Source organism: Rattus rattus, chromosome X, assembly GCF_011064425.1.
Source record: "Rattus rattus isolate New Zealand chromosome X, Rrattus_CSIRO_v1, whole genome shotgun sequence".
Classification (NCBI taxonomy): domain Eukaryota; kingdom Metazoa; phylum Chordata; class Mammalia; order Rodentia; family Muridae; genus Rattus; species Rattus rattus.
The window spans coordinates 41539774-41551599 of NC_046172.1; the positions used below are offsets into that span (position 1 = coordinate 41539774).

General features: G+C 38.2%; 1 non-coding gene across 1 annotated transcript; it reads right to left on the reverse strand.

The window, feature by feature from the left end:
- Positions 1-2191: 2191 nt before the first annotated feature.
- Positions 2192-2327, reverse strand: LOC116889485. The gene has a single exon (XR_004386436.1). It is a non-coding gene; the product is annotated as a small nucleolar RNA SNORA29 (small nucleolar RNA).
- Positions 2328-11826: the final 9499 nt, after the last annotated feature.

An 11826-nucleotide genomic window follows, 5' to 3' on the forward strand; every position in this document is an offset into this window, starting at 1 on the left:
CAGAAGTTGGCAGCCAACCATTGGACTGAGAATGGGGTCCCCAATGGAGGAGTTAGAGAAAGAACTGAAGGAACTAAAGGGGTTTGCAAGTCCATAGGAAGAACAACAATATCAACAAACCAGACACCCCAGAGCTCCCAGGGACTAAATCACCAACTAAAGATTATACATGGAGGGACCCAGGGCTCTAGCTACATACAAAGCAGAGGCTGGCCTTGTAAGGTATCACTGGGAGGAGAGGCCCTTGGTCCTGTGAAGGCTAGTATGCCAGGGTATTGAACTGGGAATGGTTGGGTCTGAGGGAGAGCATCCTCATAGAAGCAGGTGGAAGGGAAAATGGGAGAGGGGAGAACTGAGAAATGGGATAACCTTTGACATCTAAATAAAGAAAATATCCAACAAAAAGATAATATAGATAAATTCTACTCCATGCTAAATAATCTGGATTTATGTTAAGGTTGCACTAGATTTTAAAGATTAATGTATATATGGAAAACAGAATTCTATAAACAACATAGGAGATCATTAAAGAGAATAAATTTTTTTCACTTTAAAAGATTTAGTCTAATCTTGCCTGATATTCTACTTTCTGCCCTGACATTAGAAGTTAGGTGTGCTGTGTGGCTTTCTGTGTTTCTTTGAATTATAAATATTTCCAAATGAGATTTTTCACCTTGGTCTCTTTCTGAAGACTACATATAAGTGAAATGTCAAACTTTTTTACAATATTTTTATTCAACACATGGAAAGGATATAATAGAGGAGATATGTATTCTATTGTATATAAGTGTACAAGGTGATTGCTAAGACACAGGCCAGGAAGTAGAAATTAAATCCTTTGATGGACAGTAAATTTAGCTTCAACATGAAAACGGGATTTCTGAAGTCCAACCCTATCTAGAGATGTCAAAACTGTGTGCACTGTCCTCATCTCTCAATTCTGGCATGTATCAGTTTTCAAAGCTCATTGTTTTGACTCTCTCTCTATTTCTTTACAGCCTTGGATATTTATTTACTAAATATTATTTTTAAAATGTAAGAATTGTAGCATTTTGCATAGATTATATCAACTTATATCCATAAAAATCTAGGGAAATCTATTTGTAATCCCCTTGACCAAATAAGTCAGCTGAAGTGTGTTCCTATTCATAGACAGTAGTACATTGGCAATTTGGTGTCATAATCTCTTTTTAAAAATACCTAATGCCAATGCGTATAATAAGTCTTACATAATTAGAATGTGAGTCTTCATGCCTAAAAGAAACCAAGACTTTCATTTGACTGTTGCATTTGCTCCAATATCATTTCTAAATACTACACTGCTGTTACTGACATCCTTCTAGCTCATCAACTCTTGTGTTTGCCTCCATGCCAAGATTTTTCAGCATGTCTGTCTATACCATTGACCTAATTGGTTTTGCATTTCACCCGTAGACACATAAATTTCTGCTCTTGGCATTTTTTCAGAGGCATTTTTTTTGTTTTCTTAAGTTAATATTGCTGTCTGTCTAGACCTTTATCAACTGATATATTCAGTTAAATATTTCCTCCAGATTTTAACCATTGTCTCACGTGTTTGACTCTCTTATGACCATGCAGCAGGATAAGTTTTTTCTATTTCCATTCCATGCTATAAGTAGGAGACTTCTGAGATCAGGAACCATGTTGTTCTCATTTGTCTACCCTCAGACTACTGCAAACAAGTACATGTAAAAGCTGTGTGTTTCAATGACACACACATAACATAAGGCAAGCTTTTTCTAGTTAGGCTGAATATTAAGAAGGAATTACATAACTATCCATCAACACTAGGGAAAAGGAGATTCTTCTATGGTAAGAAAGGTTAACTCGGATACTTGTCTCTGTGGACTATTTTTAGCTCTCCCATCTCAATTTGATATCATGCCTTAGAGCAAAAAAGTGCCAGTCAGAAACACCTATCCATTGTATGTGGTTCAAGCTAGCTGATTATGATCCCTAGGGCCTAGTTCTTAGAAAGTGTGTTGTATTATAGTCCAAAGGGCTTCCTCTCGCTCCTCCACCTAACTGCTTTTTACATTTGTCAAATTGCATAGGCAACTAAACGTGGGTAGAATCCTGAAATTTTTGCCTTTGTGTATAAACTTTCCAGCAGAAATGTTACCCCATAAATTTTGTAAAGGGTGATTCTTAAACTAATACTCTTTTTATTTTTTGTCTGTTCAGCCATTTCATATAGAGGAGAAAGTCACAGAAGAGCTCCCCTCTACAGATCAGCAGCACTTTTCATCCAGCCCTTAAACATACCACTAAACTCTAGTAGGATAAGCTGTGCTAGTCAAGGGAAAAATAAACTAATATTCCTAATGAATAGTTTTCACCATGAAGAGAAACTAGTGCTACAAAATAGTACTTACATATATAATATTTCCTTAGATTATAGCAGCAAATAAACTGTTTTCATGTATATTTATGGGGAACTAGACAATAAGTTGAGTGTCTGATCTTAGAAATAATCTGTTGGCTCCATGGCTATGTTCAAAATGGAATAGTAAATTTTTAATTTGTTATATTATGCTAAAGGTTTATCCATACAGGTAACGCTGGTAATATTTTAATAAATTAAATAATAAAATAATTTAGAACTTTAATCCAGGTATAGTGATACATGCTTGGAGTCACAGCACTTGAGAGGAAGGAATAAGAGGATCACCAGTTCAAGGCCATCTTCAGATGCATAGAGTTTGGGTCCAGACTCAGCTAGAGGAGGTCCTGTGTCAAAAACAACCAAGGTAAATAAGTAATAGAAAAATAAAGGTTATTTTTTTACTCACTGAATTAAAGAAAATAGTTAACATAAAGTACATTAAAATAAGCAAAAATATAAGGTAAACTCAAAATGAGAATCATTAATCATTATCTATATAATCTGTTTGCAATTCCTCTTATCCTATACTCGAATGACATAGGAAGCTATACCAAGATAGATGTCCCATTTGAATATTTATATTTTCATTTTAATGTTGAAAGATGTAGAAACAGGTTTCTTATATTCAATTCACTTTATATTCACTTTGATGTTTGGTTTGGTTTGACTTATTTTCCTAGCACAGAAATTAAAAGTACAAACTGTGTAACACTAAAATATTTGAAAATGCATGTGCACATTTAGAAAAACTACATATACATTGTTATAGCAGCAGTATTTGCAATTGCTAAAACTTGGGAGAAATAATATATCACATAGTAGGTGAATATCTACATAAACTGTGGCACACTTAAAAAATAGATTATTGTTCAACACTAAAAAGCCACCCAGCAAGCTGTGAAAATACAGGGAAAAGCCTTAAGTACATATGTACCTGTAGAGCATATCCAAAGCCTAAATGCTATAAAAACATAACTATACTATAATCTGGAAAAAATAGGTAAGATATTAATAATGTTCAGTGGTTGTTAGGGATTAAGGAAATAGGGGCTAAACAAATAAATTTATGGTTAGAAAAATACCATGCATGATACTGTTATGATTGGTATTTATTATACAATTGTCCACACTCATAAACTATAGAGTATCATGAGTGAACACTTAGTCTCGCCTTTCTATTTTACATGAGAATAATGTAGTGAGTTGGAGCAGTTCTTCAGCTATACTTTGATAATATGTCAAGCCAAGGAATACACTCCAGAGTCTCAATTTTGTTGTTTCCCAAAAGTGTGTTCTGAGAATTAAAGCTTTTAAAAAGAACCGTATACTATTTACATAATTGAAAATACTATGAATGAAGAGAAAAATATATCTCACTAAGGAAGAAATATAAATGCCAATTGATTATACACATGGTTTCATAGATTCATGTAGATTCATTTAGCTCTTAGATAGGAAGTGGCCAACGAAACAAAATGAGTCAATAATGTGAACACAGTCTGTCTTATCAGTAGAACTGTAAATTTCTCTAATGATTTTTGAAAGAAACCTGGCCATGTGCGTAAACAAGAAATTTGATGCTTTGTCCAACCAATTTATTCTCTAAAATTCTTCCCCAGGGACATGAAAAACTCATATAGACAGGGTTGATTTGCTACTATTATTTTAATGGGGTGTAAAGAAAGCAATGCCACTAAGTAGTTAGCAAAAAAGGGATCTGTTAAAACATTATAATATATCACTGTAATGGAACATTATGCCATGATTTAAAAAATGTTTTCAAAAATAATTTCTATAATAAATGAAAATTAATTTTTTTATTAATCTATCTCCTTTATAGTAAAACACAGTTCATTATTTAAAACATTTGTAAAAATTATGAAGATTCAAGTAAAAAATTAAAGTATTACAATTTAGTCTCCTAAGTAGTAAAATTTGGTATGGTTACAAACACTATGACCTGAATGTGTCTTCCAAAATTCATATATGGAAGCTCAATTGCCAATATAATACCATTAAAGTGCTAGGTCTTTAGGGAGTAATTAAGTCATAAGGGCAGAGCCCTTATGAATAAGATTAGCAATTTTATAAAAGGCCTAAAGAGAAATATCCAGGTCCTTTTCATCTTTTTATCCCTTGCAACATTACAAAGGCTACATTTGTACTCTAGAAGGTACAGCATTTAAGACATCATAGAGGTAGTGATCAGGCCTATACCAATAGCAATGCCTTGACTCCCATTTTCCAACATCCAAAACATAAGAAATAAGTTTCCATTGTCCATAAATTTTTATTCCAGAAGCATAAATTTACTTAAATACAAACATTCTCCCATAGTAGCAGAAAAAGAAAAACTTCACAGTGTAATTCAGTTAGACAAAAATGGAAAGACATTATCATAATTAGGGAAATCTCTGACAATATTAATGGTAACATTACTGCACACACTAAGAATATGCTTCTACTAAATACAAACACATAAATATAATGCAAACATCTATGTACAACACCTAGTTCTACCTGTTTTGGATTAGGGAGCATCTACAAAATGAGTTGAAAGTTGTTTGCCAAAATAAGCTAGAACAGTAAACAAATTATTTCCTATAAGCCTTGAGATGTAATTACTCATTTCTATATTAATAACTTTACTTCTTTTTTTTAACGCAGGTATTTCTTTATACATTTAAGATATTTATTCCCTTTTCCGGTTTCCAGACAAACATCCCCCTCCCCTTCCTTATAGGTGTTCCCCTCCACCCCCTCCCCCATTGCTGCCCTCTCCCCAACAGTCTAGTTCACTGGGGGTTCAGTCTTAGCAGGACCAGGGCCCCCTTCCACTGGTGCTCTTACTAGGATATTCATTTGCAACCCTGAGGTCAGGTCAGGGTCAGTCCATGTATAGTCTTTGGGTAGTGGCTTGGTCCTGGGCTCTGGTTGGTTGGCATTGCTGTACATATGGGGTCTCAAGCTCCTTCAAGCTCTTCAGTTCTTCTCTGATTCCTTCAACAGGGTCCCGTTCTCAGTTCAGTGGTTTCCTGCTGGCATGCCTCTGTATTTGCTGTATTCTGGCTGTGTCTCTCATGGGCGATCTGCACTCACATTTTGATCATCCGTCTTGAGTTTCATTTGTTCTAGGCATCTGGGGTAATTCAAGCATTTGGGCTAATAGCCACTTATCAATGAGTACATACCATGTATGTCTTTCTGTGATTGGGTTAGGTCACTCAGGATGATAGTTTCCCATTCAACCATTTGCCCTCTGAATTTCTTAAAAGTCATTGTTTTTGATAGCTGAGTAATATTCCATTGTGTAGATGCCACATTTTCTGTATCCATTCCTCTGTTGAAAGGGCATCTGGGTTCTTTCCAGCTTCTGGCTATTATAAATAAGGCTGCGATGAACATCAGTGGAGCGCGTGTCTTTTTATATGTTGGGGCATCTTTTGGGTATATGCCAGGAGAGGTATAGCTGGATCCTCAGGCAGTTCAATGTCCAATTTTCTGAGGAACCTCAGACTGATTTCAGAATGGTTGTGGCAGTCTGCTCCCCCCACCAACAATGGAGGGTGTTTTTTTTCTCCATCCTGCCCAGCATTTTGCTGTCACTGAGTTTTTGATCTTAGCCATTCTCACTGGTGTGAGGTGAAATCTCAGGGTTGTTTTGATTTGCATTTCCCTTATGACTAACGATGTTGAACATTTCTTTAGGTGTTTCTCAGCCATTCGGCATTCCTCAGCTGTGAATTCTCTGTTTAGCTCTGAACCCCATTTTTTAATAGGGTTATTTGTCTCCTTGCTGTCTAACTTCTTCAGTTCTTTGTATATTTTGGATATAAGCCCTCTATCTGTTGTAGGATTGGTAAGATCTTTCCCAATCTGTTGGTTGCCGTTTTGTCCCTAACCACAGTGTCCTTTGCCCTTACAGAAGCTTTGCAGTTTTGGATCCCATTTGTCCGATTCTTGATCTTAGAGCATAAGCCATTGGTGTTTTTGTTCAGGAAATTTTTTTCCAGTGCCCATGTGTTCCAGATGCTTCCCTAGTTTTTCTTCTATTAGTTTGAGTGTCTGGTTTGATGTGGAGGTCCTTGATCCACTTGGACTTAAGCTTTGTACAGGGTGATAAGCATGGATCAATCTGCATTCTTCTACATGTTGACCTCAGTTGAACCAGCACCATTTGCTGAAAATGCTATCTTTTTCCATTGGATGGTTTTGGCTCCTTTGTCAAAAATCAAGTGACCATAGATTGTACCAATGGGTTCATTTCTGGGTCTTCAATTCTGTTCCATTGGTCTATCTGTCTGTCTCTATTACCAATACCATGCAGTTTTATCCTGTTGCTCTGTAATACTGCTTGAGTTCAGGGACAGTGATTCCCCCTGAAGTCCTTTTATTGTTGAGGATAGTTTTAGCTATCCTGGGTTTTTTGTTATTCCAGATGAATTTGCAAATTGTTCTGTCTAACTCTTTGAAGAATTGGTTTGGTATTTTGATGGGGATTGCATTGAATCTGTAGATCGCTTTTGGTAAAATGGCCATTTTTACTATATTAATCCTGCCAATCCATGAGCATGGGAGATCTTTCCATCTTCTGAGGTCTTCTTCAATTTCTTTCTTCAGAGTCTTGAAGTTCTTGTTGTACAAATCTTTACTTGCTTGGTTAAAGTCACACCGATGTATTTTATATTATTTGGGTCTATTATGAAGGGTGTCGTTTCCCTAATTTCTTTCTCGGCTTGTTTCTCTTTTGTGTAGAGGAAGGCTACTGATTTATTTGAGTTAATTTTATACCCAGCCACTTTGCTGAAGTTGTTTATCAGCTTTAGTAGTTCTCTGGTGGAACTTTGGGATCACTTAAATATACTATCATATCATCTGCAAATAGTGATATTTTTGACTTCTTCTTTTCGATCTGTATCCTTGATCTCCTTTTGTTGTCTGATTGCTCTGGCTAGAACTTCAAGAACTATATTGAATAAGTAGGGAAGTGGGCAGCCTTGTCTAGTCCCTGATTTTAGTGGGATTGCTTCAAGTTTCTCTCCATTTAGTTTAATGTTAGCCACTGGTTTTTGCTGTATATGGCTTTTACTATGTTTAGGTATGGGCCTTGAATTCCTATTCTTTCCAGGACTTTTTATCATGAAGGGGTGTTGAATTTTTTGTCAAATGCTTTCTCAGCATCTAATGAAATGATCATGTGGTTTTGTTCTTTCAGTTTGTTTATATAATGGATCACGTTGATGGTTTTCCGTATATTAAACCATCCCCGCATGCCTGGGATGAAGCCTACTTGATCATGGTGGATGATTGTTTTGATGTGCTCTTGGATTCGGTTTGCCAGAATTTTGTTGAGTATTTTTGCGTCAATGTTCATAAGGGAAATTGGTCTGAAGTTCTCTTTCTTTGTTGGGTCTTTGTGTGGTTTAGGTATAAGAGTAATTGTGGCTTCATAGAAGGAATTCGGTAGTGCTCCATCTGTTTCAATTTTGTGGAATAGTTTGGATAATATTGGTATGAGGTCTTCTATGAAGGTCTGATAGAATTCTGCACTAAACCCGTCTGGCCCTGGGCTCTTTTGGTTGGGAGACCTTTAATGACCTTTAATGATTTCCTCTTCTATTTCCTTAGGAGCTTTTTAGTAAGGGATTTTTGTTTAACTGGTTTAATCTGTTCAAATAGATTTAATCTTTGATGGTACCTGGTATCTGTCTAGAAATTTGTCCATTAGAAAGAAAGGTCTTAATCCTTGAAATCAGAGCGGTACTGATTGCTTATGCATCATCAAAACCTTTGACCTTGTGAACTATTTCTGCTATGTACTGTGTCCAAACTGTAGACTATACAAATTTACACTGATAAATAGTAAATGCAAACAAACAGTAATTCCAAATCTTCCCAAGGCTGTATCTTTGATCCTTTAGGATAACCGAAGATGTAATAAACTGATTTGGCTTACAAACAATAAGTAATTTCTTCATTTGTTTGTGAAGCCCGGCGGTTATTACGTCAACACAAAGGATGAATGCCCAACATGGGAAAAGATTTGGAATTACTGTTTGTTTACTTACTATTTATCCAGTGTTGTATGATCTGAGACTGGTTTAACACAGTACATAGCAAGGTTTGATGGCAATCGGTACTGCTGAACTCCTTTAAAAAGAAAATTACATTGAGCAAAGGCGGGACATGCTGAGGGTGTGGACATGTGTGAACAGATGGTGCCTGTCCTGAGCCACTCTTGAGCCACTGAGACTGGACGATTTCCCATGGTACGTGACAAAGCTACTCAAGTCTGTTTGAAAGTAGATCAAACACGTCAAAATAATCAAACTTCATCTGAGCATACGAGATGTTGAAATGCAGCTGAACGATGTAAATGGAGGAAAACGTCGGGGACTGGTGAACTTTATTCAATATGATTCTTGAAGTTCTAGCCAAAACAGTCTTGAGGATCGAGGGACTGGGCTCGAAGGTGAGAATCAAAGCGATAATGAGAAAAAGTGGGAAGCAAATGAAAACTTCAGAAAGAAGAGTGAAGAGAGTGGAAGATGAGATTGTGAGGATATATGATCGAAGGATTAGACAGAACGGTAACAAAAGGATTGTGAAATATCCTCAACAAAAGGACTTCGAGAGAATCAGAAACGTGTCTGAGGTAATGGTGAAAACTGCAGTGATGACGCGAAGAACGAACGAACGAACGAAGTGAACCAGAAGTCGTGAAAGGTGTGCGGATCCTGGCTGGTGGGAAGCGAAACTGGAAAGAGCGGCGAGTTAATGGCGGGTTCGGGCGGCGCAGCTGAAGGCCGTGACTGGCTAAAGCATCAGAATGCTGGTGACCGGATTTCGCCAGGCTGCCGGAAATCTGGAAGTTCCACTCGAGGACGTTGACTGCTCAGTTCGGCTATACGGGCAGCAGCATAAAGAACTTGGGTGACCAGCCCGAAAATGTGGGCAGTATCAAACTTTGAAATTGAACAACAAATGCAGAGACTCTGAACTGAACTGATTGCCTCTTACCTACCTACAGGTTCTTTCAAAATCGTGAAGCAGGACAGTGATTAATTATGGAGATGAGGTTGCTGGAACAAAAATTAGACAGAAGAGTCAGGTGTGTCGTGGCTGTGTGTTGGGCAAATACAGCTGATCAAATGAGAATGTGAAAGACTTATTATGCATTGACGTGGGCTATTTTAAAGTGCAACAGAGTGTGTTCTGTGAACTGGATGCATTTAAAAAGGAGAGTCAAGAACGTGAACGATACATGAGATGAGGACAGTGCACAGTGACATCTCTGGGCTGGGGTGGACTGCAGAAGACTGTGTCCAGCATGGAGTAGAGGCTGTCTATGATCTTTCCTCAGACAACCTGTTCAACCTGACATCTCACGGACAGAACCGGCCTGCTGATTGTCAGAGCTGAGGTTGATGAGGCAGTGTAAAGGCTGGATATAACAAGTTAACTGAACCAGTACATGCATTTGGGACTTTGATTCAAATGAAATGAATGATGTTCAGAGTGGGAAAAAGAATAAAAGTTTGATCAGCCTGCAATGACATATAACAAACGAATAGTGACTGTATATACTTTCTAGAATATGAGAGAAAATGACAGGAGAATACAATATCAATGGCCCCATCTCTGTATACTGGCAGTTTAAATATAGATGTAAAGGCTGAGACATGAACATGAAAAAGAAAATAGCGATTTTGGAAGATGAAAAATTAAAGTGATGATTAGAGCAGATGCCCCAAAACAGGCTGGCACAAACAAAACTGAAGGAAAGACAGAGCAGGCTGAGTGAGAGATGAGCCGGGTGGTGTTTGAGGTGTCTGATGAAACGTGAACGTCGTGAACACTGCCAGTGGCGGGACTGGCTGTGCAATGGTAAAGATTAAACAGCTGGTCTCCATCTGAGCCAAACCAGGACCTTGTTTCCCGTGAGAACAGGCTGAATCGACAGGCTTTTCCCAGGACGAGACGTCCAGACGCAAAATGCCGAGCAGGATCACAGATGACGGAGAACAGCACAGGAAAAACAATGCAGGACTTGATGCAGACTCAAGTGAAGTGAGAAGATCAAGGCAGGACAGGAAGGATCAGTCAGACTGACATCTGTGAATACTGAGATGAAGAAGATGCGGGCAGAATATTCCCAGGCTGACAGGCATAATGCAAAGCAGGAAGTCAGAACAGAAGACCAGTGCCCATGTATGAAACTCCAGGCAATTGGACCAGAAAGAACCTCCTCATAAACGAAGGCATGAGAGAATATTGAAAGCGATAGAAGATCGAGAACAGAGAGCCTGGGCAGTTCTGTAACGTGGACTCAGTTGAAAAAGTCCAGTGTGACTTTCAATCAGAGTTTGAAAGGGAGAGTGGGGACAGTGGGAGAAGGCTGACACATATAACTGAGCACGTAACTGAAGCTGGAAAAGGCTGACTGCAAATGAAAGGAGACAGAACCAGGCAGGCACAGTGAGACCAGAGGTGTGTGTTGCAGGGAGTAAAAGACAAACATTTTTATGAGCAAGTGGAACAAAAATTATTTCATTCCTTCTTGAAGTATAGGAAAGAAAATATAAGTGAAGTGAACGAGGCGAAAATGATCAGTAAAATTTCACCAAAAAAAAACTTTAGCTGGGAAAGGAACGAACAGAAATGATACGAGATGCTCTGAAGTCTGCAATACAGATGAGGATGAACTGCAGTCTTTCATTGGACTGAGCTAAGTTACAGAAAAGGCGAAGGAACAGAAAGTTGCAACACCATGGTATATCAACCATCCAAACCTACAAACTTCCTTGGGGACTAAACTGCCAGCCAGTAGGTAGCCATGGAGGGATATTATGCTTCCCCAACCACATTTGAGACAGCAATTAAGCGTCAATGGTGAGAAGGCGCCAGTCTATGAAGCTTGTTTCCCCAATGTAGTGTAATGTCAGGCGTTGCAGTGAAGTGGGCAGACATGCTCATGAGGAGAAGAGTAGGGAGAAGAGGAAAAGAGCATTTGAGCTAGTACATAAAATGAAAGTGATAAAATATACAATACATTTAACCAGAGCCAGGACATCTGGGAAATTTTCAGTTCTGATGCAACACATGAAGATCTGTGCTGACTCAGACTCCAGTCTCTTGAGAATGCTACCAGGAAATTTTCCTTTTCTGAAAGGAGAAAGGAGAGAATTTGTAATGGTGGACTGTGAAGTGAAAGAGTATGAAGACTGAGATGAATGGTTCAGCTGTCTGAACAGGTGTGTGAGGAAGTGAGGTGGCATCAAGTCAGCCGGGTGCAGAGCTAAAATGGGAAATTGTTGGGAGAACATGTGTTTTTGAACTTCAAACTGAGATCAAGCACTGTTTTTGCCAGAAATCTTTGGTCTGCTGGAGTGCGCCAGAGCCACAGCAGCTGTATGACT